General features: G+C 45.3%; 18 non-coding genes across 18 annotated transcripts; all 18 read right to left on the reverse strand.

The window, feature by feature from the left end:
* Positions 1-868: 868 nt before the first annotated feature.
* On the reverse strand, positions 869-1,005 carry LOC120028765. Its single transcript, XR_005473530.1, has one exon. It is a non-coding gene; the product is annotated as a U4 spliceosomal RNA (small nuclear RNA).
* A 111-nt stretch (positions 1,006-1,116) lies between these two features.
* LOC120028677 lies at positions 1,117-1,258 on the reverse strand. Its single transcript, XR_005473504.1, has one exon. It is a non-coding gene; the product is annotated as a U4 spliceosomal RNA (small nuclear RNA).
* A 381-nt stretch (positions 1,259-1,639) lies between these two features.
* Positions 1,640-1,776, reverse strand: LOC120028727. Its single transcript, XR_005473519.1, has one exon. It is a non-coding gene; the product is annotated as a U4 spliceosomal RNA (small nuclear RNA).
* A 595-nt stretch (positions 1,777-2,371) lies between these two features.
* On the reverse strand, positions 2,372-2,513 carry LOC120028526. The gene has a single exon (XR_005473462.1). It is a non-coding gene; the product is annotated as a U4 spliceosomal RNA (small nuclear RNA).
* Positions 2,514-2,894: 381 nt separating this feature from the next.
* Positions 2,895-3,031, reverse strand: LOC120028737. The gene has a single exon (XR_005473523.1). It is a non-coding gene; the product is annotated as a U4 spliceosomal RNA (small nuclear RNA).
* A 593-nt stretch (positions 3,032-3,624) lies between these two features.
* Positions 3,625-3,766, reverse strand: LOC120028441. Its single transcript, XR_005473450.1, has one exon. It is a non-coding gene; the product is annotated as a U4 spliceosomal RNA (small nuclear RNA).
* A 381-nt stretch (positions 3,767-4,147) lies between these two features.
* On the reverse strand, positions 4,148-4,284 carry LOC120028743. Its single transcript, XR_005473524.1, has one exon. It is a non-coding gene; the product is annotated as a U4 spliceosomal RNA (small nuclear RNA).
* Positions 4,285-4,877: 593 nt separating this feature from the next.
* On the reverse strand, positions 4,878-5,019 carry LOC120028616. The gene has a single exon (XR_005473482.1). It is a non-coding gene; the product is annotated as a U4 spliceosomal RNA (small nuclear RNA).
* Positions 5,020-5,400: 381 nt separating this feature from the next.
* LOC120028748 lies at positions 5,401-5,537 on the reverse strand. The gene has a single exon (XR_005473525.1). It is a non-coding gene; the product is annotated as a U4 spliceosomal RNA (small nuclear RNA).
* Positions 5,538-6,130: 593 nt separating this feature from the next.
* LOC120028552 lies at positions 6,131-6,272 on the reverse strand. The gene has a single exon (XR_005473466.1). It is a non-coding gene; the product is annotated as a U4 spliceosomal RNA (small nuclear RNA).
* A 381-nt stretch (positions 6,273-6,653) lies between these two features.
* Positions 6,654-6,790, reverse strand: LOC120028753. The gene has a single exon (XR_005473526.1). It is a non-coding gene; the product is annotated as a U4 spliceosomal RNA (small nuclear RNA).
* Positions 6,791-7,383: 593 nt separating this feature from the next.
* Positions 7,384-7,525, reverse strand: LOC120028589. Its single transcript, XR_005473473.1, has one exon. It is a non-coding gene; the product is annotated as a U4 spliceosomal RNA (small nuclear RNA).
* A 381-nt stretch (positions 7,526-7,906) lies between these two features.
* On the reverse strand, positions 7,907-8,043 carry LOC120028759. Its single transcript, XR_005473527.1, has one exon. It is a non-coding gene; the product is annotated as a U4 spliceosomal RNA (small nuclear RNA).
* A 593-nt stretch (positions 8,044-8,636) lies between these two features.
* Positions 8,637-8,778, reverse strand: LOC120028593. The gene has a single exon (XR_005473478.1). It is a non-coding gene; the product is annotated as a U4 spliceosomal RNA (small nuclear RNA).
* A 384-nt stretch (positions 8,779-9,162) lies between these two features.
* Positions 9,163-9,299, reverse strand: LOC120028732. Its single transcript, XR_005473520.1, has one exon. It is a non-coding gene; the product is annotated as a U4 spliceosomal RNA (small nuclear RNA).
* Positions 9,300-9,892: 593 nt separating this feature from the next.
* Positions 9,893-10,034, reverse strand: LOC120028636. Its single transcript, XR_005473491.1, has one exon. It is a non-coding gene; the product is annotated as a U4 spliceosomal RNA (small nuclear RNA).
* A 4,558-nt stretch (positions 10,035-14,592) lies between these two features.
* On the reverse strand, positions 14,593-14,729 carry LOC120028804. Its single transcript, XR_005473535.1, has one exon. It is a non-coding gene; the product is annotated as a U4 spliceosomal RNA (small nuclear RNA).
* A 594-nt stretch (positions 14,730-15,323) lies between these two features.
* Positions 15,324-15,465, reverse strand: LOC120028568. The gene has a single exon (XR_005473470.1). It is a non-coding gene; the product is annotated as a U4 spliceosomal RNA (small nuclear RNA).
* Positions 15,466-18,229: the final 2,764 nt, after the last annotated feature.

Genomic DNA, 18,229 nt, shown 5'->3' on the forward strand with positions numbered 1-18,229 from the left:
TTGCCAACAAAGGGTATATAACAAAGTATTGAGATAAACTTTTGTTATTGACCAAATACTTATTTTCCACCATAATTTGCAAATAAATTCATAAAAAATCCTACAATGTGATTTTCTGGATTTTTTTTCTCATTTTGTCTGTCATAGTTGAAGTGTACCTATGATGAAAATTACAGGCCTCTCATCTTTTTAAGTGGGAGAACTTGCACAATTGGTGGCTGACTAAATACTTTTTTGCCCCACTGTAGATGTTTATTTCTGTTGGCGCGACGCATAAAGAATCCAGGTGGCTGGATCGACTCCGACAACATATCCCGAGAGAGCCATGTTTCTGTGAAACAGAGTATGGTACAATCCCTGATGTCTCTCTGGAAAGCAACCCTTGCCCTAATTTCATCTACCTCGTTATCTAGAGACTGGACATTGGCGAGAAATATAATTGGAAGCGGTGGGTGGCGTGTACGCCTCCGAAGTCTGACCAGAAGGCCGCTCCTGGATGCAGCTTAACTTCTTCTTAATAGGGGGCGCTATTTTCACTTTGGGAAAAAATCGTGCCCAAATTAAACGGCCTCGTACTCTGTTCTAGATCATACAATATGCATATTATTATTACTATTGGATAGAAAAGACTCTGAAGTTTCTAAAACTGTTTGAATGATATCTGTGAGTAAAACAGAACTCATTTGGCAGCAAACTTCCAAATAGGAAGTGAAAATTCTGAAAATGGGGCTCTGTGTCAGGGCCTGCCTATTCAACTGGCTTATATTTATGGATCTGTATGCACTTCATACGTCTTCCACTAGATGTCAACAGGCAGTAGAAGGTTGAATGGGGTGTCTAGCTTGATGTGACCAAAACACCCGTTTCTGAGACTATTCTCCCCAAGACTACTTCTGACTATATTTCAAGTCATTCCAATGTAGAGTTTTGGGTTAAGTTGTCAACCAACAATAATCACTCCTCGGATGTACCTCATAGGCTATGATATCGCCTCTGCGAAAGAATATAAGAATACAGCTACTGTCAGCTGAATCATCAAAAATGTTATAGAGAAAATGAGTTGGGGTCAGCCCGTTTTTGGTCTTGGCACTATCTTCTCTTCCACATTTATAGTAGTCTCACAAGAGACTATCAAAACTTGCCAGGGTTGACTATATTTCAAATCATCCCAAGCAGGGTATTGGGTTAAGTTTTCTACTAGCAATAATCACGCCTCAGATGGACTTCATAGGCTACGATATCGCATCTGCGAAAGATTGTCAAAGGATAGCTACTCAAACTGTTTGCAGTGTCTTGCACAGCTTCTCCACTAACGGTATTATTGTGTTGTTACATTGGTATGTCTAGCAGTTCGCCCCCTACCTAACACTTTGGTGGATTCTTGATTACATGTAATTCATGGCAAGGTGGGGTACTTATACAATAGATGTTACCTTTTTTCCAGTAGTAAAAAAACAATATCAAGAGCAAAGCATTTTGGGTAATCTGCACCACTGGCTCAGCTGCAATGGGTCGCAAACCCAAAACCTATTCAACTCAACCTTGCCACCGGTGCCTCTAATGGAGGTGTATAACGTGTCTAAGGGTACCTTACTTCTTGCAAGAATTAGAGACAGTGTGGACCAAAACCCCCGTTTCTGAGACTATTCTCCCCAAGACTACTTCTGACTATATTTCAAGTCATTCCAATGTAGAGTTTTGGGTTAAGTTGTCAACCAACAATAATCACTCCTCGGATGGTCCTCATAGGCTATGATATCGCCTCTGCGAAAGAATATAAGAATACAGCTACTCGAAAGGTTTGCAGTATCTCGAACAGCTTCTCCGCAAACAGTATTATCTTTTGTTACATTGGTATGTCTAGCAGTCCGCCCCCTACCTAACACTTTGGTGGATTCTTGATTACATGTCATTAATGGCAAGGTGGGGTACTTGTTCAATAAATGTTACCTTTTTTCCTGTACAATACCAATATATCGAGAGCAAAGCACTTTGGGTAATCAGCACCACTGGCTCAGCTGCAATGGGTCGCAAACCCAAAACCTTTTCAATTAAATCTTGCCATCACTGCCTCTAGAGGAGGCAAGAAGAAGTGGGTAAGGTGGTTTTGGGTAACTTACTACTTGCAACAATTAGAGGCAGTGTGGGGGCAAAGCTGAAATTGTGGGCCCAAACACGCTGTTGCTGAGTTAATTCTCCCCAACACTACTTCTGACACAGCATATACTACTGACACCTTTTTTCTGTTTTTACCTAGTTGCAAGATAATGTTCACCTGTCAGCTGAATCATCAAAAAAGTTATAGAGGAAATGAGTTGGGTTCAGCCCATTTTTGGTCTTGGCACTATCTTCTCTTCCACATTTATAGTAGTCTCACAAGAGACTATCAAAAATTGCCAGGGTTGACTATATTTCAAATCATCCCAAGCGGGGTATTGGGTTAAGTTTTCAACTAGCAATAATCACGCCTCAGATGGACTTCATAGGCTACGATATCGCATCTGCAAAAGAATATCAAAGGACAGCTACTCAAACTGTTTGCAGTGTCTTGCACAGCTTCTCCACTAACGGTATTATTGTGTTGTTACATTGGTATGTCTAGCAGTTCGCCCCCTACCTAACACTTTGGTGGATTCTTGATTACATGTAATTCATGGCAAGGTGGGGTACTTATACAATAGATGTTACCTTTTTTCCAGTAGTAAAAAAACAATATCAAGAGCAAAGCATTTTGGGTAATCTGCACCACTGGCTCAGCTGCAATGGGTCGCAAACCCAAAACCTATTCAACTCAACCTTGCCACCGGTGCCTCTAATGGAGGTGTATAACGTGTCTAAGGGTACCTTACTTCTTGCAAGAATTAGAGACAGTGTGGACCAAAACCCCCGTTTCTGAGACTATTCTCCCCAAGACTACTTCTGACTATATTTCAAGTCATTCCAATGTAGAGTTTTGGGTTAAGTTGTCAACCAACAATAATCACTCCTCGGATGTACCTCATAGGCTATGATATCGCCTCTGCGAAAGAATATAAGAATACAGCTACTCGAAAGGTTTGCAGTATCTCGAACAGCTTCTCCGCAAACTGTATTATCTTTTGTTACATTGGTATGTCTAGCAGTCCGCCCCCTACCTAACACTTTGGTGGATTCTTGATTACATGTCATTAATGGCAAGGTGGGGTACTTGTTCAATAAATGTTACCTTTTTTCCTGTACAAAACCAATATCGAGAGCAAAGCACTTTGGGTAATCAGCACCACTGGCTCAGCTGCAATGGGTCGCAAACCCAAAACCTTTTCAATTAAATCTTGCCATCACTGCCTCTAGAGGAGGCAAGAAGAAGTGGGTAAGGTGGTTTTGGGTAACTTACTACTTGCAACAATTAGAGGCAGTGTGGGGGCAAAGCTGAAATTGTGGGCCCAAACACGCTGTTGCTGAGTTAATTCTCCCCAACACTACTTCTGACACAGCATATACTACTGACACCTTTTTTCTGTTTTTACCTAGTTGCAAGATAATGTTCACCTGTCAGCTGAATCATCAAAAAAGTTATAGAGGAAATGAGTTGGGTTCAGCCCATTTTTGGTCTTGGCACTATCTTCTCTTCCACATTTATAGTAGTCTCACAAGAGACTATCAAAAATTGCCAGGGTTGACTATATTTCAAATCATCCCAAGCGGGGTATTGGGTTAAGTTTTCAACTAGCAATAATCACGCCTCAGATGGACTTCATAGGCTATGATATCGCATCTGCAAAAGAATATCAAAGGACAGCTACTCAAACTGTTTGCAGTGTCTTGCACAGCTTCTCCACTAACGGTATTATTGTGTTGTTACATTGGTATGTCTAGCAGTTCGCCCCCTACCTAACACTTTGGTGGATTCTTGATTACATGTAATTCATGGCAAGGTGGGGTACTTATACAATAGATGTTACCTTTTTTCCAGTAGTAAAAAAACAATATCAAGAGCAAAGCATTTTGGGTAATCTGCACCACTGGCTCAGCTGCAATGGGTCGCAAACCCAAAACCTATTCAACTCAACCTTGCCACCGGTGCCTCTAATGGAGGTGTATAACGTGTCTAAGGGTACCTTACTTCTTGCAAGAATTAGAGACAGTGTGGACCAAAACCCCCGTTTCTGAGACTATTCTCCCCAAGACTACTTCTGACTATATTTCAAGTCATTCCAATGTAGAGTTTTGGGTTAAGTTGTCAACCAACAATAATCACTCCTCGGATGTACCTCATAGGCTATGATATCGCCTCTGCGAAAGAATATAAGAATACAGCTACTCGAAAGGTTTGCAGTATCTCGAACAGCTTCTCCGCAAACTGTATTATCTTTTGTTACATTGGTATGTCTAGCAGTCCGCCCCCTACCTAACACTTTGGTGGATTCTTGATTACATGTCATTAATGGCAAGGTGGGGTACTTGTTCAATAAATGTTACCTTTTTTCCTGTACAAAACCAATATCGAGAGCAAAGCACTTTGGGTAATCAGCACCACTGGCTCAGCTGCAATGGGTCGCAAACCCAAAACCTTTTCAATTAAATCTTGCCATCACTGCCTCTAGAGGAGGCAAGAAGAAGTGGGTAAGGTGGTTTTGGGTAACTTACTACTTGCAACAATTAGAGGCAGTGTGGGGGCAAAGCTGAAATTGTGGGCCCAAACACGCTGTTGCTGAGTTAATTCTCCCCAACACTACTTCTGACACAGCATATACTACTGACACCTTTTTTCTGTTTTTACCTAGTTGCAAGATAATGTTCACCTGTCAGCTGAATCATCAAAAAAGTTATAGAGGAAATGAGTTGGGTTCAGCCCATTTTTGGTCTTGGCACTATCTTCTCTTCCACATTTATAGTAGTCTCACAAGAGACTATCAAAAATTGCCAGGGTTGACTATATTTCAAATCATCCCAAGCGGGGTATTGGGTTAAGTTTTCAACTAGCAATAATCACGCCTCAGATGGAGTTCATAGGCTATGATATCGCATCTGCAAAAGAATATCAAAGGACAGCTACTCAAACTGTTTGCTGTGTCTTGCACAGCTTCTCCACTAACGGTATTATTGTGTTGTTACATTGGTATGTCTAGCAGTTCGCCCCCTACCTAACACTTTGGTGGATTCTTGATTACATGTAATTCATGGCAAGGTGGGGTACTTATACAATAGATGTTACCTTTTTTCCAGTAGTAAAAAAACAATATCAAGAGCAAAGCATTTTGGGTAATCTGCACCACTGGCTCAGCTGCAATGGGTCGCAAACCCAAAACCTATTCAACTCAACCTTGCCACCGGTGCCTCTAATGGAGGTGTATAACGTGTCTAAGGGTACCTTACTTCTTGCAAGAATTAGAGACAGTGTGGACCAAAACCCCCGTTTCTGAGACTATTCTCCCCAAGACTACTTCTGACTATATTTCAAGTCATTCCAATGTAGAGTTTTGGGTTAAGTTGTCAACCAACAATAATCACTCCTCGGATGTACCTCATAGGCTATGATATCGCCTCTGCGAAAGAATATAAGAATACAGCTACTCGAAAGGTTTGCAGTATCTCGAACAGCTTCTCCGCAAACTGTATTATCTTTTGTTACATTGGTATGTCTAGCAGTCCGCCCCCTACCTAACACTTTGGTGGATTCTTGATTACATGTCATTAATGGCAAGGTGGGGTACTTGTTCAATAAATGTTACCTTTTTTCCTGTACAAAACCAATATCGAGAGCAAAGCACTTTGGGTAATCAGCACCACTGGCTCAGCTGCAATGGGTCGCAAACCCAAAACCTTTTCAATTAAATCTTGCCATCACTGCCTCTAGAGGAGGCAAGAAGAAGTGGGTAAGGTGGTTTTGGGTAACTTACTACTTGCAACAATTAGAGGCAGTGTGGGGGCAAAGCTGAAATTGTGGGCCCAAACACGCTGTTGCTGAGTTAATTCTCCCCAACACTACTTCTGACACAGCATATACTACTGACACCTTTTTTCTGTTTTTACCTAGTTGCAAGATAATGTTCACCTGTCAGCTGAATCATCAAAAAAGTTATAGAGGAAATGAGTTGGGTTCAGCCCATTTTTGGTCTTGGCACTATCTTCTCTTCCACATTTATAGTAGTCTCACAAGAGACTATCAAAAATTGCCAGGGTTGACTATATTTCAAATCATCCCAAGCGGGGTATTGGGTTAAGTTTTCAACTAGCAATAATCACGCCTCAGATGGACTTCATAGGCTACGATATCGCATCTGCAAAAGAATATCAAAGGACAGCTACTCAAACTGTTTGCAGTGTCTTGCACAGCTTCTCCACTAACGGTATTATTGTGTTGTTACATTGGTATGTCTAGCAGTTCGCCCCCTACCTAACACTTTGGTGGATTCTTGATTACATGTAATTCATGGCAAGGTGGGGTACTTATACAATAGATGTTACCTTTTTTCCAGTAGTAAAAAAACAATATCAAGAGCAAAGCATTTTGGGTAATCTGCACCACTGGCTCAGCTGCAATGGGTCGCAAACCCAAAACCTATTCAACTCAACCTTGCCACCGGTGCCTCTAATGGAGGTGTATAACGTGTCTAAGGGTACCTTACTTCTTGCAAGAATTAGAGACAGTGTGGACCAAAACCCCCGTTTCTGAGACTATTCTCCCCAAGACTACTTCTGACTATATTTCAAGTCATTCCAATGTAGAGTTTTGGGTTAAGTTGTCAACCAACAATAATCACTCCTCGGATGTACCTCATAGGCTATGATATCGCCTCTGCGAAAGAATATAAGAATACAGCTACTCGAAAGGTTTGCAGTATCTCGAACAGCTTCTCCGCAAACTGTATTATCTTTTGTTACATTGGTATGTCTAGCAGTCCGCCCCCTACCTAACACTTTGGTGGATTCTTGATTACATGTCATTAATGGCAAGGTGGGGTACTTGTTCAATAAATGTTACCTTTTTTCCTGTACAAAACCAATATCGAGAGCAAAGCACTTTGGGTAATCAGCACCACTGGCTCAGCTGCAATGGGTCGCAAACCCAAAACCTTTTCAATTAAATCTTGCCATCACTGCCTCTAGAGGAGGCAAGAAGAAGTGGGTAAGGTGGTTTTGGGTAACTTACTACTTGCAACAATTAGAGGCAGTGTGGGGGCAAAGCTGAAATTGTGGGCCCAAACACGCTGTTGCTGAGTTAATTCTCCCCAACACTACTTCTGACACAGCATATACTACTGACACCTTTTTTCTGTTTTTACCTAGTTGCAAGATAATGTTCACCTGTCAGCTGAATCATCAAAAAAGTTATAGAGGAAATGAGTTGGGTTCAGCCCATTTTTGGTCTTGGCACTATCTTCTCTTCCACATTTATAGTAGTCTCACAAGAGACTATCAAAAATTGCCAGGGTTGACTATATTTCAAATCATCCCAAGCGGGGTATTGGGTTAAGTTTTCAACTAGCAATAATCACACCTCAGATGGACTTCATAGGCTACGATATCGCATCTGCAAAAGAATATCAAAGGACAGCTACTCAAACTGTTTGCAGTGTCTTGCACAGCTTCTCCACTAACGGTATTATTGTGTTGTTACATTGGTATGTCTAGCAGTTCGCCCCCTACCTAACACTTTGGTGGATTCTTGATTACATGTAATTCATGGCAAGGTGGGGTACTTATACAATAGATGTTACCTTTTTTCCAGTAGTAAAAAAACAATATCAAGAGCAAAGCATTTTGGGTAATCTGCACCACTGGCTCAGCTGCAATGGGTCGCAAACCCAAAACCTATTCAACTCAACCTTGCCACCAGTGCCTCTAACGGAGGTGTAAAACGTGTCTAAGGGTACCTTACTTCTTGCAAGAATTAGAGACAGTGTGGACCAAAACCCCCGTTTCTGAGACTATTCTCCCCAAGACTACTTCTGACTATATTTCAAGTCATTCCAATGTAGAGTTTTGGGTTAAGTTGTCAACCAACAATAATCACTCCTCGGATGTACCTCATAGGCTATGATATCGCCTCTGCGAAAGAATATAAGAATACAGCTACTCGAAAGGTTTGCAGTATCTCGAACAGCTTCTCCGCAAACTGTATTATCTTTTGTTACATTGGTATGTCTAGCAGTCCGCCCCCTACCTAACACTTTGGTGGATTCTTGATTACATGTCATTAATGGCAAGGTGGGGTACTTGTTCAATAAATGTTACCTTTTTTCCTGTACAAAACCAATATCGAGAGCAAAGCACTTTGGGTAATCAGCACCACTGGCTCAGCTGCAATGGGTCGCAAACCCAAAACCTTTTCAATTAAATCTTGCCATCACTGCCTCTAGAGGAGGCAAGAAGAAGTGGGTAAGGTGGTTTTGGGTAACTTACTACTTGCAACAATTAGAGGCAGTGTGGGGGCAAAGCTGAAATTGTGGGCCCAAACACGCTGTTGCTGAGTTAATTCTCCCCAACACTACTTCTGACACAGCATATACTACTGACACCTTTTTTCTGTTTTTACCTAGTTGCAAGATAATGTTCACCTGTCAGCTGAATCATCAAAAAAGTTATAGAGGAAATGAGTTGGGTTCAGCCCATTTTTGGTCTTGGCACTATCTTCTCTTCCACATTTATAGTAGTCTCACAAGAGACTATCAAAAATTGCCAGGGTTGACTATATTTCAAATCATCCCAAGCGGGGTATTGGGTTAAGTTTTCAACTAGCAACAATCACACCTCAGATGGACTTCATAGGCTATGATATCGCATCTGCGAAAGAATGTCAAATGATAGCTACTCTAACTGTTTGCAGTGTCTTGCACAGCTTCTCCACTAACGGTATTATTGTGTTGTTACATTGGTATGTCTAGCAGTTCGCCCCCTACCTAACACTTTGGTGGATTCTTGATTACATGTAATTCATGGCAAGGTGGGGTACTTATACAATAGATGTTACCTTTTTTCCAGTAGTAAAAAAACAATATCAAGAGCAAAGCATTTTGGGTAATCTGCACCACTGGCTCAGCTGCAATGGGTCGCAAACGCAAAACCTATTCAACTCAACCTTGCCACCAGGTGCCTACTAATGGAGGTGTATAACGTGTCTAAGGGTACCTTACTTCTTGCAAGAATTAGAGACAGTGTGGACCAAAACCCCCAGTTTCTGAGACTATTCTCCCCAAGACTACTTCTGACTATATTTCAAGTCATTCCAATGTAGAGTTTTGGGTTAAGTTGTCAACCAACAATAATCACTCCTCGGATGTACCTCATAGGCTATGATATCGCCTCTGCGAAAGAATATAAGAATACAGCTACTCGAAAGGTTGCAGTTTTCTCGAACAGCTTCTCCGCAAACTGTATTATCTTTTGTTACATTGGTATGTCTAGCAGTCCGCCCCCTACCTAACACTTTGGTGGATTCTTGATTACATGTCATTAATGGCAAGGTGGGGTACTTGTTCAATAAATGTTACCTTTTTTCCTGTACAAAACCAATATCTAGAGCAAAGCACTTTGGGTAATCAGCACCACTGGCTCAGCTGCAATGGGTCGCAAACCCAAAACCTTTTCAATTAAATCTTGCCATCACTGCCTCTAGAGGAGGCAAGAAGAAGTGGGTAAGGTGGTTTTGGGTAACTTACTACTTGCAACAATTAGAGGCAGTGTGGGGGCAAAGCTGAAATTGTGGGCCCAAACACGCTGTTGCTGAGTTAATTCTCCCCAACACTACTTCTGACACAGCATATACTACTGACACCTTTTTTCTGTTTTTACCTAGTTGCAAGATAATGTTCACCTGTCAGCTGAATCATCAAAAAAGTTATAGAGGAAATGAGTTGGGTTCAGCCCATTTTTGGTCTTGGCACTATTTTCTCTTCCACATTTATAGTAGTCTCACAAGAGACTATCAAAAATTGCCAGGATTGACTATATTTCAAATCATCCCAAGCGGGGTATTGGGTTAAGTTTTCAACTAGCAACAATCACACCTCAGATGGACTTCATAGGCTATGATATCGCATCTGCGAAAGAATGTCAAAGGATAGCTACTCAAACTGTTTGCAGTGTCTTGCACAGCTTCTCCACTAACGGTATTATTGTGTTGTTACATTGGTATGTCTAGCAGTTCGCCCCCTACCTAACACTTTGGTGGATTCTTGATTACATGTAATTCATGGCAAGGTGGGGTACTTATACAATAGATGTTACCTTTTTTCCAGTAGTAAAAAAACAATATCAAGAGCAAAGCATTTTGGGTAATCTGCACCACTGGCTCAGCTGCAATGGGTCGCAAACGCAAAACCTATTCAACTCAACCTTACATTTACATTTACATTTAAGTCATTTAGCAGACGCTCTTATCCAGAGCGACTTACAAATTGGTGCATTCACCTTATGATATCCAGTTGAACAACCACTTTACAATAGTGCATCTAACTCTTTTAAGGGGGAGGGGGGGGTTAGACGGATTACTTTATCCTATCCTAGGTATTCCTTAAAGAGGTGGGGTTTCAGGTGTCTCCGGAAGGTGGTGATTGACTCCGCTGACCTGGCGTCGTGAGGGAGTTTGTTCCACCATTGGGGTGCCAGAGCAGCGAACAGTTTTGACTGGGCTGAGCGGGAACTGTACTTCCTCAGAGGTAGGGAGGCGAGCAGGCCAGAGGTGGATGAACGCAGTGCCCTTGTTTGGGTGTAGGGCCTGATCAGAGCCTGGAGGTACGGAGGTGCCGTTCCCCTCACAGCTCCGTAGGCAAGCACCATGGTCTTGTAGCGGATGCGAGCTTCAACTGGAAGCCAGTGGAGAGAGCGGAGGAGCGGGGTGACGTGAGAGAACTTGGGAAGGTTGAACACCAGACGGGCTGCGGCGTTCTGGATGAGTTGTAGGGGTTTAATAGCACAGGCAGGGAGCCCAGCCAACAGCGAGTTGCAGTAATCCAGACGGGAGATGACAAGTGCCTGGATTAGGACCTGCGCCGCTTCCTGTGTGAGGCAGGGTCGTACTCTGCGAATGTTGTAGAGCATGAACCTACAGGAACGGGTCACCGCCTTGATGTGAGTTGAGAACGACAGGGTGTTGTCCAGGATCACGGCAAGGTTCTTAGCGCTCTGGGAGGAGGACACAATGGAGTTGTCAACCGTGATGGCGAGATCATGGAACGGCAGTCCTTCCCCGGGAGGAAGAGCAGCTCCGTCTTGCCGAGGTTCAGCTTGAGGTGGTGATCCGTCATCCACACTGATATGTCTGCCAGACATGCAGAGATGCGATTCGCCACCTGGTTATCAGAGGGGGGAAAGGAGAAGATTAATTGTGTGTCGTCTGCATAGCAATGATAGGAGAGACCATGTGAGGATATGACAGAGCCAAGTGACTTGGTGTATAGCGAGAATAGGAGAGGGCCTAGAACAGAGCCCTGGGGGACACCAGTGGTGAGAGCACGTGGTGCGGAGACAGATTCTCGCCACGCCACCTGGTAGGAGCGACCTGTCAGGTATGACGCAATCCAAGCGTGGGCCGCGCCGGAGATGCCCAGCTCGGAGAGGGTGGAGAGGAGGATCTGATGGTTCACAGTATCAAAGGCAGCCGATAGGTCTAGAAGGATGAGAGCAGAGGAGAGAGAGTTAGCTTTAGCAGTGCGGAGCGCCTCCGTGACACAGAGAAGAGCAGTCTCAGTTGAATGACTAGTCTTGAAACCTGACTGATTTGGATCAAGAAGGTCATTCTGAGAGAGATAGCAGGAGAGCTGGCCAAGGACGGCACGTTCAAGAGTTTTGGAGAGAAAAGAAAGAAGGGATACTGGTCTGTAGTTGTTGACATCGGAGGGATCGAGTGTAGATTTTTTCAGAAGGGGTGCAACTCTCGCTCTCTTGAAGACGGAAGGGACGTAGCCAGCGGTCAAGGATGAGTTGATGAGCGAGGTGAGGTAAGGGAGAAGGTCTCCGGAAATGGTCTGGAGAAGAGAGGAGGGGATAGGGTCAAGCGGGCAGGTTGTTGGGCGGCCGGCCGTCACAAGACGCGAGATTTCATCTGGAGAGAGAGGGGAGAAAGAGGTCAAAGCACAGGGTAGGGCAGTGTGAGCAGAACCAGCGGTGTCGTTTGACTTAGCAAACGAGGATCGGATGTCGTCGACCTTCTTTTCAAAATGGTTGACGAAGTCATCTGCAGAGAGGGAGGAGGGGGGAGGAGGGGGAGGAGGATTCAGGAGGGAGGAGAAGGTGGCAAAGAGCTTCCTAGGGTTAGAGGCAGATGCTTGGAATTTAGAGTGGTAGAAAGTGGCTTTAGCAGCAGAGACAGAAGAGGAGAATGTAGAGAGGAGGGAGTGAAAGGATGCCAGGTCCGCAGGGAGGCGAGTTTTCCTCCATTTCCGCTCGGCTGCCCGGAGCCCTGTTCTGTGAGCTCGCAGTGAGTCGTCGAGCCACGGAGCAGGAGGGGAGGACCGAGCCGGCCTGGAGGATAGGGGACATAGAGAGTCAAAGGATGCAGAAAGGGAGGAGAGGAGGGTTGAGGAGGCAGAATCAGGAGATAGGTTGGAGAAGGTTTGAGCAGAGGGAAGAGATGATAGGATGGAAGAGGAGAGAGTAGCGGGGGAGAGAGAGCGAAGGTTGGGACGGCGCGATACCATCCGAGTAGGGGCAGTGTGGGAAGTGTTGGATGAGAGCGAGAGGGAAAAGGATACAAGGTAGTGGTCGGAGACTTGGAGGGGAGTTGCAGTGAGATTAGTGGAAGAACAGCGTCTAGTAAAGATGAGGTCAAGCGTATTGCCTGCCTTGTGAGTAGGGGGGGAAGGTGAGAGGGTGAGGTCAAAAGAGGAGAGGAGTGGAAAGAAGGAGGCAGAGAGGAATGAGTCAAAGGTAGACGTGAGGTTAAAGTCACCCAGAACTGTGAGAGGTGAGCCATCCTCAGGAAAGGAACTTATCAGGGCGTCAAGCTCATCGATGAACTCTCCAAGGGAACCTGGAGGGCGATAAATGATAAGGATGTTAAGCTTGAAAGGGCTGGTAACTGTGACAGCATGGAATTCAAAGGAGGCGATAGACAGATGGGTCAGGGGAGAAAGAGAGAATGTCCACTTGGGAGAGATGAGGATCCCAGTGCCACCACCCCGCTGACCAGAAGCTCTCGGGGTGTGCGAGAACACGTGGGCAGACGAGGAGAGAGCAGTAGGAGTAGCAGTGTTATCAGTGGTAATCCATGTTTCCGTCAGTGCCAAGAAGTCGAGGGACTGGAGGGACGCATAGGCTGAGATGAACTCTGCCTTGTTGGCCGCAGATCGGCAGTTCCAGAGGCTGCCGGAGACCTGGAACTCCACGTGGGTCGTGTGCGCTGGGACCACCAGGTTAGAGTAGCGGCGGCCACGCGGTGTGAAGCGTTTGTATGGTCTGTGCAGAGAGGAGAGAAGAGGGATAGACAGACACATAGTTGACAGGCTACAGAAGAGGCTACGCTAATGCAAAGGAGATTAGAATGACAAGTGGACTACACGTCTCGAATGTTCAGAAAGTTAAGCTTACGTTTGCAAAAAAAAAAAATTCTTATTGACTAAAATGATATAGTACTGCTGGCTGGTGAAGTAGGCTGGCTAGCAGTGGCTGCGTTGTTGACTTTGTTTGAAAGTGTAGCTGGCTAGGTAACCTCTAACTGGCTAGGTAACCTCGACAATTTCTCTAAATTTCTCTAAACTACACAATTATCTTGGATACAAGGACAGCAAAGACAACTATGTAGCTAGCTAACACTACGCAATCAAGTCGTTCCGTTGTAATGTAAGTTTCTACAGTGCTGCTATTCGGTAGAAGTTGGCTAGCTAGCAGTGTTAGCTAGCAGTGTTGACTAGGTAGGAGAACGGCAGCGCGGCGGACGAAAATAGCTGGCTAGCTAACCGATAATTACTCAAAACTACACAATTATCTTAGATACAAAGATAGCAAAGACAACTATGTAGCTAGCTAACACTACACTAATCAAGTCGTTCCGTTGTAATGTAATCGTTTCTACAGTGCTGCTATTCGGTGGCTAGCTGGCTAGCTAGCAGTGTTGACTACGTTACGTTACGTTAGGACGAAAGTAGCTGGCTAGCGAACCTCAATAACTACACAATTATCTTTGATACAAAGACGGCTATGTAGCTAGCTAAGTAGCTAGCTAAGATCAAACAAATCAAAGATAGCAAAGACAACTGTGTAGCTAGCTAACACTACACTAATCAAGTCGTTCCGTTGTAATGTAATCGTTTCTACAGTGCTGCTATTCGGTGGCTAGCTGGCTAGCTAGCAGTGTTGGCTACGTTACGTTACGTTAGGACGAAAATAGCTGGCTAGCGAACCTCAATAACTACACAATTATCTTTGATACAAAGACGGCTATGTAGCTAGCTAAGATCAAACAAATCAAACCGTTGTACTGTAATGAAAATGAAAATGAAATGGTAATACTACCTGTGGAGCGAAGCGGAATGCGGAATGCGGAATGCGACTACTCGCTCCAACACATCCGAACCTTGCCACCAGTGCCTCTAATGGAGGTGTATAACGTGTCTAAGGGTACCTTACTTCTTGCAAGAATTAGAGACAGTGTGGACCAAAACCCCCATTTCTGAGACTATTCTCCCCAAGACTACTTCTGACTATATTTCAAGTCATTCCAATGTAGAGTTTTGGGTTAAGTTGTCAACCAACAATAATCACTCCTCGGATGTACCTCATAGGCTATGATATGGCCTCTGCGAAAGAATATAAGAATACAGCTACTCGAAAGGTTTGCAGTATCTCGAACAGCTTCTCCGCAAACTGTATTATTTTTTGTTACATTGGTATGTCTAGCAGTCCGCCCACTACCTAACACTTTGGTGGATTCTTGATTACATGTCATTAATGGCAAGGTGGGGTACTTGTTCAATAAATGTTACCTTTTTTCCTGTACAAAACCAATATCTAGAGCAAAGCACTTTGGGTAATCAGCACCACTGGCTCAGCTGCAATGGGTCGCAAACCCAAAACCTTTTCAATTAAATCTTGCCATCACTGCCTCTAGAGGAGGCAAGAAGAAGTGGGTAAAGGTGGCTTTGGGTAACTTACTACTTGCAACAATTAGAGGCAGTGTGGGGGCAAAGCTGAAATTGTGGGCCCAAACACGCTGTTGCTGAGTTAATTCTCCCCAACACTACTTCTGACACAGCATATACTACTGACACCTTTTTTCTGTTTTTACCTAGTTGCAAGATAATGTTCACCTGTCAGCTGAATCATCAAAAAAGTTATAGAGGAAATGAGTTGGGTTCAGCCCATTTTTGGTCTTGGCACTATTTTCTCTTCCACATTTATAGTAGTCTCACAAGAGACTATCAAAAATTGCCAGGATTGACTATATTTCAAATCATCCCAAGCGGGGTATTGGGTTAAGTTTTCAACTAGCAACAATCACACCTCAGATGGACTTCATAGGCTATGATATTGCATCTGCGAAAGAATGTCAAAGGATAGCTACTCAAACTGTTTGCAGTGTCTTGCACAGCTTCTCCACTAACGGTATTATTGTGTTGTTACATTGGTATGTCTAGCAGTTCGCCCCCTACCTAACACTTTGGTGGATTCTTGATTACATGTAATTCATGGCAAGGTGGGGTACTTATACAATAGATGTTACCTTTTTTCCAGTAGTAAAAAAACAATATCAAGAGCAAAGCATTTTGGGTAATCTGCACCACTGGCTCAGCTGCAATGGGTCGCAAACGCAAAACCTATTCAACTCAACCTTACATTTACATTTACATTTAAGTCATTTAGCAGACGCTCTTATCCAGAGCGACTTACAAATTGGTGCATTCACCTTATGATATCCAGTTGAACAACCACTTTACAATAGTGCATCTAACTCTTTTAAGGGGGAGGGGGGGGTTAGACGGATTACTTTATCCTATCCTAGGTATTCCTTAAAGAGGTGGGGTTTCAGGTGTCTCCGGAAGGTGGTGATTGACTCCGCTGACCTGGCGTCGTGAGGGAGTTTGTTCCACCATTGGGGTGCCAGAGCAGCGAACAGTTTTGACTGGGCTGAGCGGGAACTGTACTTCCTCAGAGGTAGGGAGGCGAGCAGGCCAGAGGTGGATGAACGCAGTGCCCTTGTTTGGGTGTAGGGCCTGATCAGAGCCTGGAGGTACGGAGGTGCCGTTCCCCTCACAGCTCCGTAGGCAAGCACCATGGTCTTGTAGCGGATGCGAGCTTCAACTGGAAGCCAGTGGAGAGAGCGGAGGAGCGGGGTGACGTGAGAGAACTTGGGAAGGTTGAACACCAGACGGGCTGCGGCGTTCTGGATGAGTTGTAGGGGTTTAATAGCACAGGCAGGGAGCCCAGCCAACAGCGAGTTGCAGTAATCCAGACGGGAGATGACAAGTGCCTGGATTAGGACCTGCGCCGCTTCCTGTGTGAGGCAGGGTCGTACTCTGCGAATGTTGTAGAGCATGAACCTACAGGAACGGGTCACCGCCTTGATGTGAGTTGAGAACGACAGGGTGTTGTCCAGGATCACGCCAAGGTTCTTAGCACTCTGGGAGGAGGACACAATGGAGTTGTCAACCGTGATGGCGAGATCATGGAACGGGCAGTCCTTCCCCGGGAGGAAGAGCAGCTCCGTCTTGCCGAGGTTCAGCTTGAGGTGGTGATCCGTCATCCACACTGATATGTCTGCCAGACATGCAGAGATGCGATTCGCCACCTGGTTATCAGAGGGGGGAAAGGAGAAGATTAATTGTGTGTCGTCTGCATAGCAATGATAGGAGAGACCATGTGAGGATATGACAGAGCCAAGTGACTTGGTGTATAGCGAGAATAGGAGAGGGCCTAGAACAGAGCCCTGGGGGACACCAGTGGTGAGAGCACGTGGTGCGGAGACAGATTCTCGCCACGCCACCTGGTAGGAGCGACCGGTCAGGTAGGACGCAATCCAAGCGTGGGCCGCGCCGGAGATGCCCAGCTCGGAGAGGGTGGAGAGGAGGATCTGATGGTTCACAGTATCAAAGGCAGCCGATAGGTCTAGAAGGATGAGAGCAGAGGAGAGAGAGTTAGCTTTAGCAGTGCGGAGCGCCTCCGTGACACAGAGAAGAGCAGTCTCAGTTGAATGACTAGTCTTGAAACCTGACTGATTTGGATCAAGAAGGTCATTCTGAGAGAGATAGCAGGAGAGCTGGCCAAGGACGGCACGTTCAAGAGTTTTGGAGAGAAAAGAAAGAAGGGATACTGGTCTGTAGTTGTTGACATCGGAGGGATCGAGTGTAGATTTTTTCAGAAGGGGTGCAACTCTCGCTCTCTTGAAGACGGAAGGGACGTAGCCAGCGGTCAAGGATGAGTTGATGAGCGAGGTGAGGTAAGGGAGAAGGTCTCCGGAAATGGTCTGGAGAAGAGAGGAGGGGATAGGGTCAAGCGGGCAGGTTGTTGGGCGGCCGGCCGTCACAAGACGCGAGATTTCATCTGGAGAGAGAGGGGAGAAAGAGGTCAAAGCACAGGGTAGGGCAGTGTGAGCAGAACCAGCGGTGTCGTTTGACTTAGCAAACGAGGATCGGATGTCGTCGACCTTCTTTTCAAAATGGTTGACGAAGTCATCTGCAGAGAGGGAGGAGGGGGGAGGAGGGGGAGGAGGATTCAGGAGGGAGGAGAAGGTGGCAAAGAGCTTCCTAGGGTTAGAGGCAGATGCTTGGAATTTAGAGTGGTAGAAAGTGGCTTTAGCAGCAGAGACAGAAGAGGAGAATGTAGAGAGGAGGGAGTGAAAGGATGCCAGGTCCGCAGGGAGGCGAGTTTTCCTCCATTTCCGCTCGGCTGCCCGGAGCCCTGTTCTGTGAGCTCGCAGTGAGTCGTCGAGCCACGGAGCAGGAGGGGAGGACCGAGCCGGCCTGGAGGATAGGGGACATAGAGAGTCAAAGGATGCAGAAAGGGAGGAGAGGAGGGTTGAGGAGGCAGAATCAGGAGATAGGTTGGAGAAGGTTTGAGCAGAGGGAAGAGATGATAGGATGGAAGAGGAGAGAGTAGCGGGGGAGAGAGAGCGAAGGTTGGGACGGCGCGATACCATCCGAGTAGGGGCAGTGTGGGAAGTGTTGGATGAGAGCGAGAGGGAAAAGGATACAAGGTAGTGGTCGGAGACTTGGAGGGGAGTTGCAGTGAGATTAGTGGAAGAACAGCGTCTAGTAAAGATGAGGTCAAGCGTATTGCCTGCCTTGTGAGTAGGGGGGGAAGGTGAGAGGGTGAG

The sequence above is a fragment of the Salvelinus namaycush genome, chromosome 2 (genome assembly GCF_016432855.1).
Source record: "Salvelinus namaycush isolate Seneca chromosome 2, SaNama_1.0, whole genome shotgun sequence".
Classification (NCBI taxonomy): domain Eukaryota; kingdom Metazoa; phylum Chordata; class Actinopteri; order Salmoniformes; family Salmonidae; genus Salvelinus; species Salvelinus namaycush.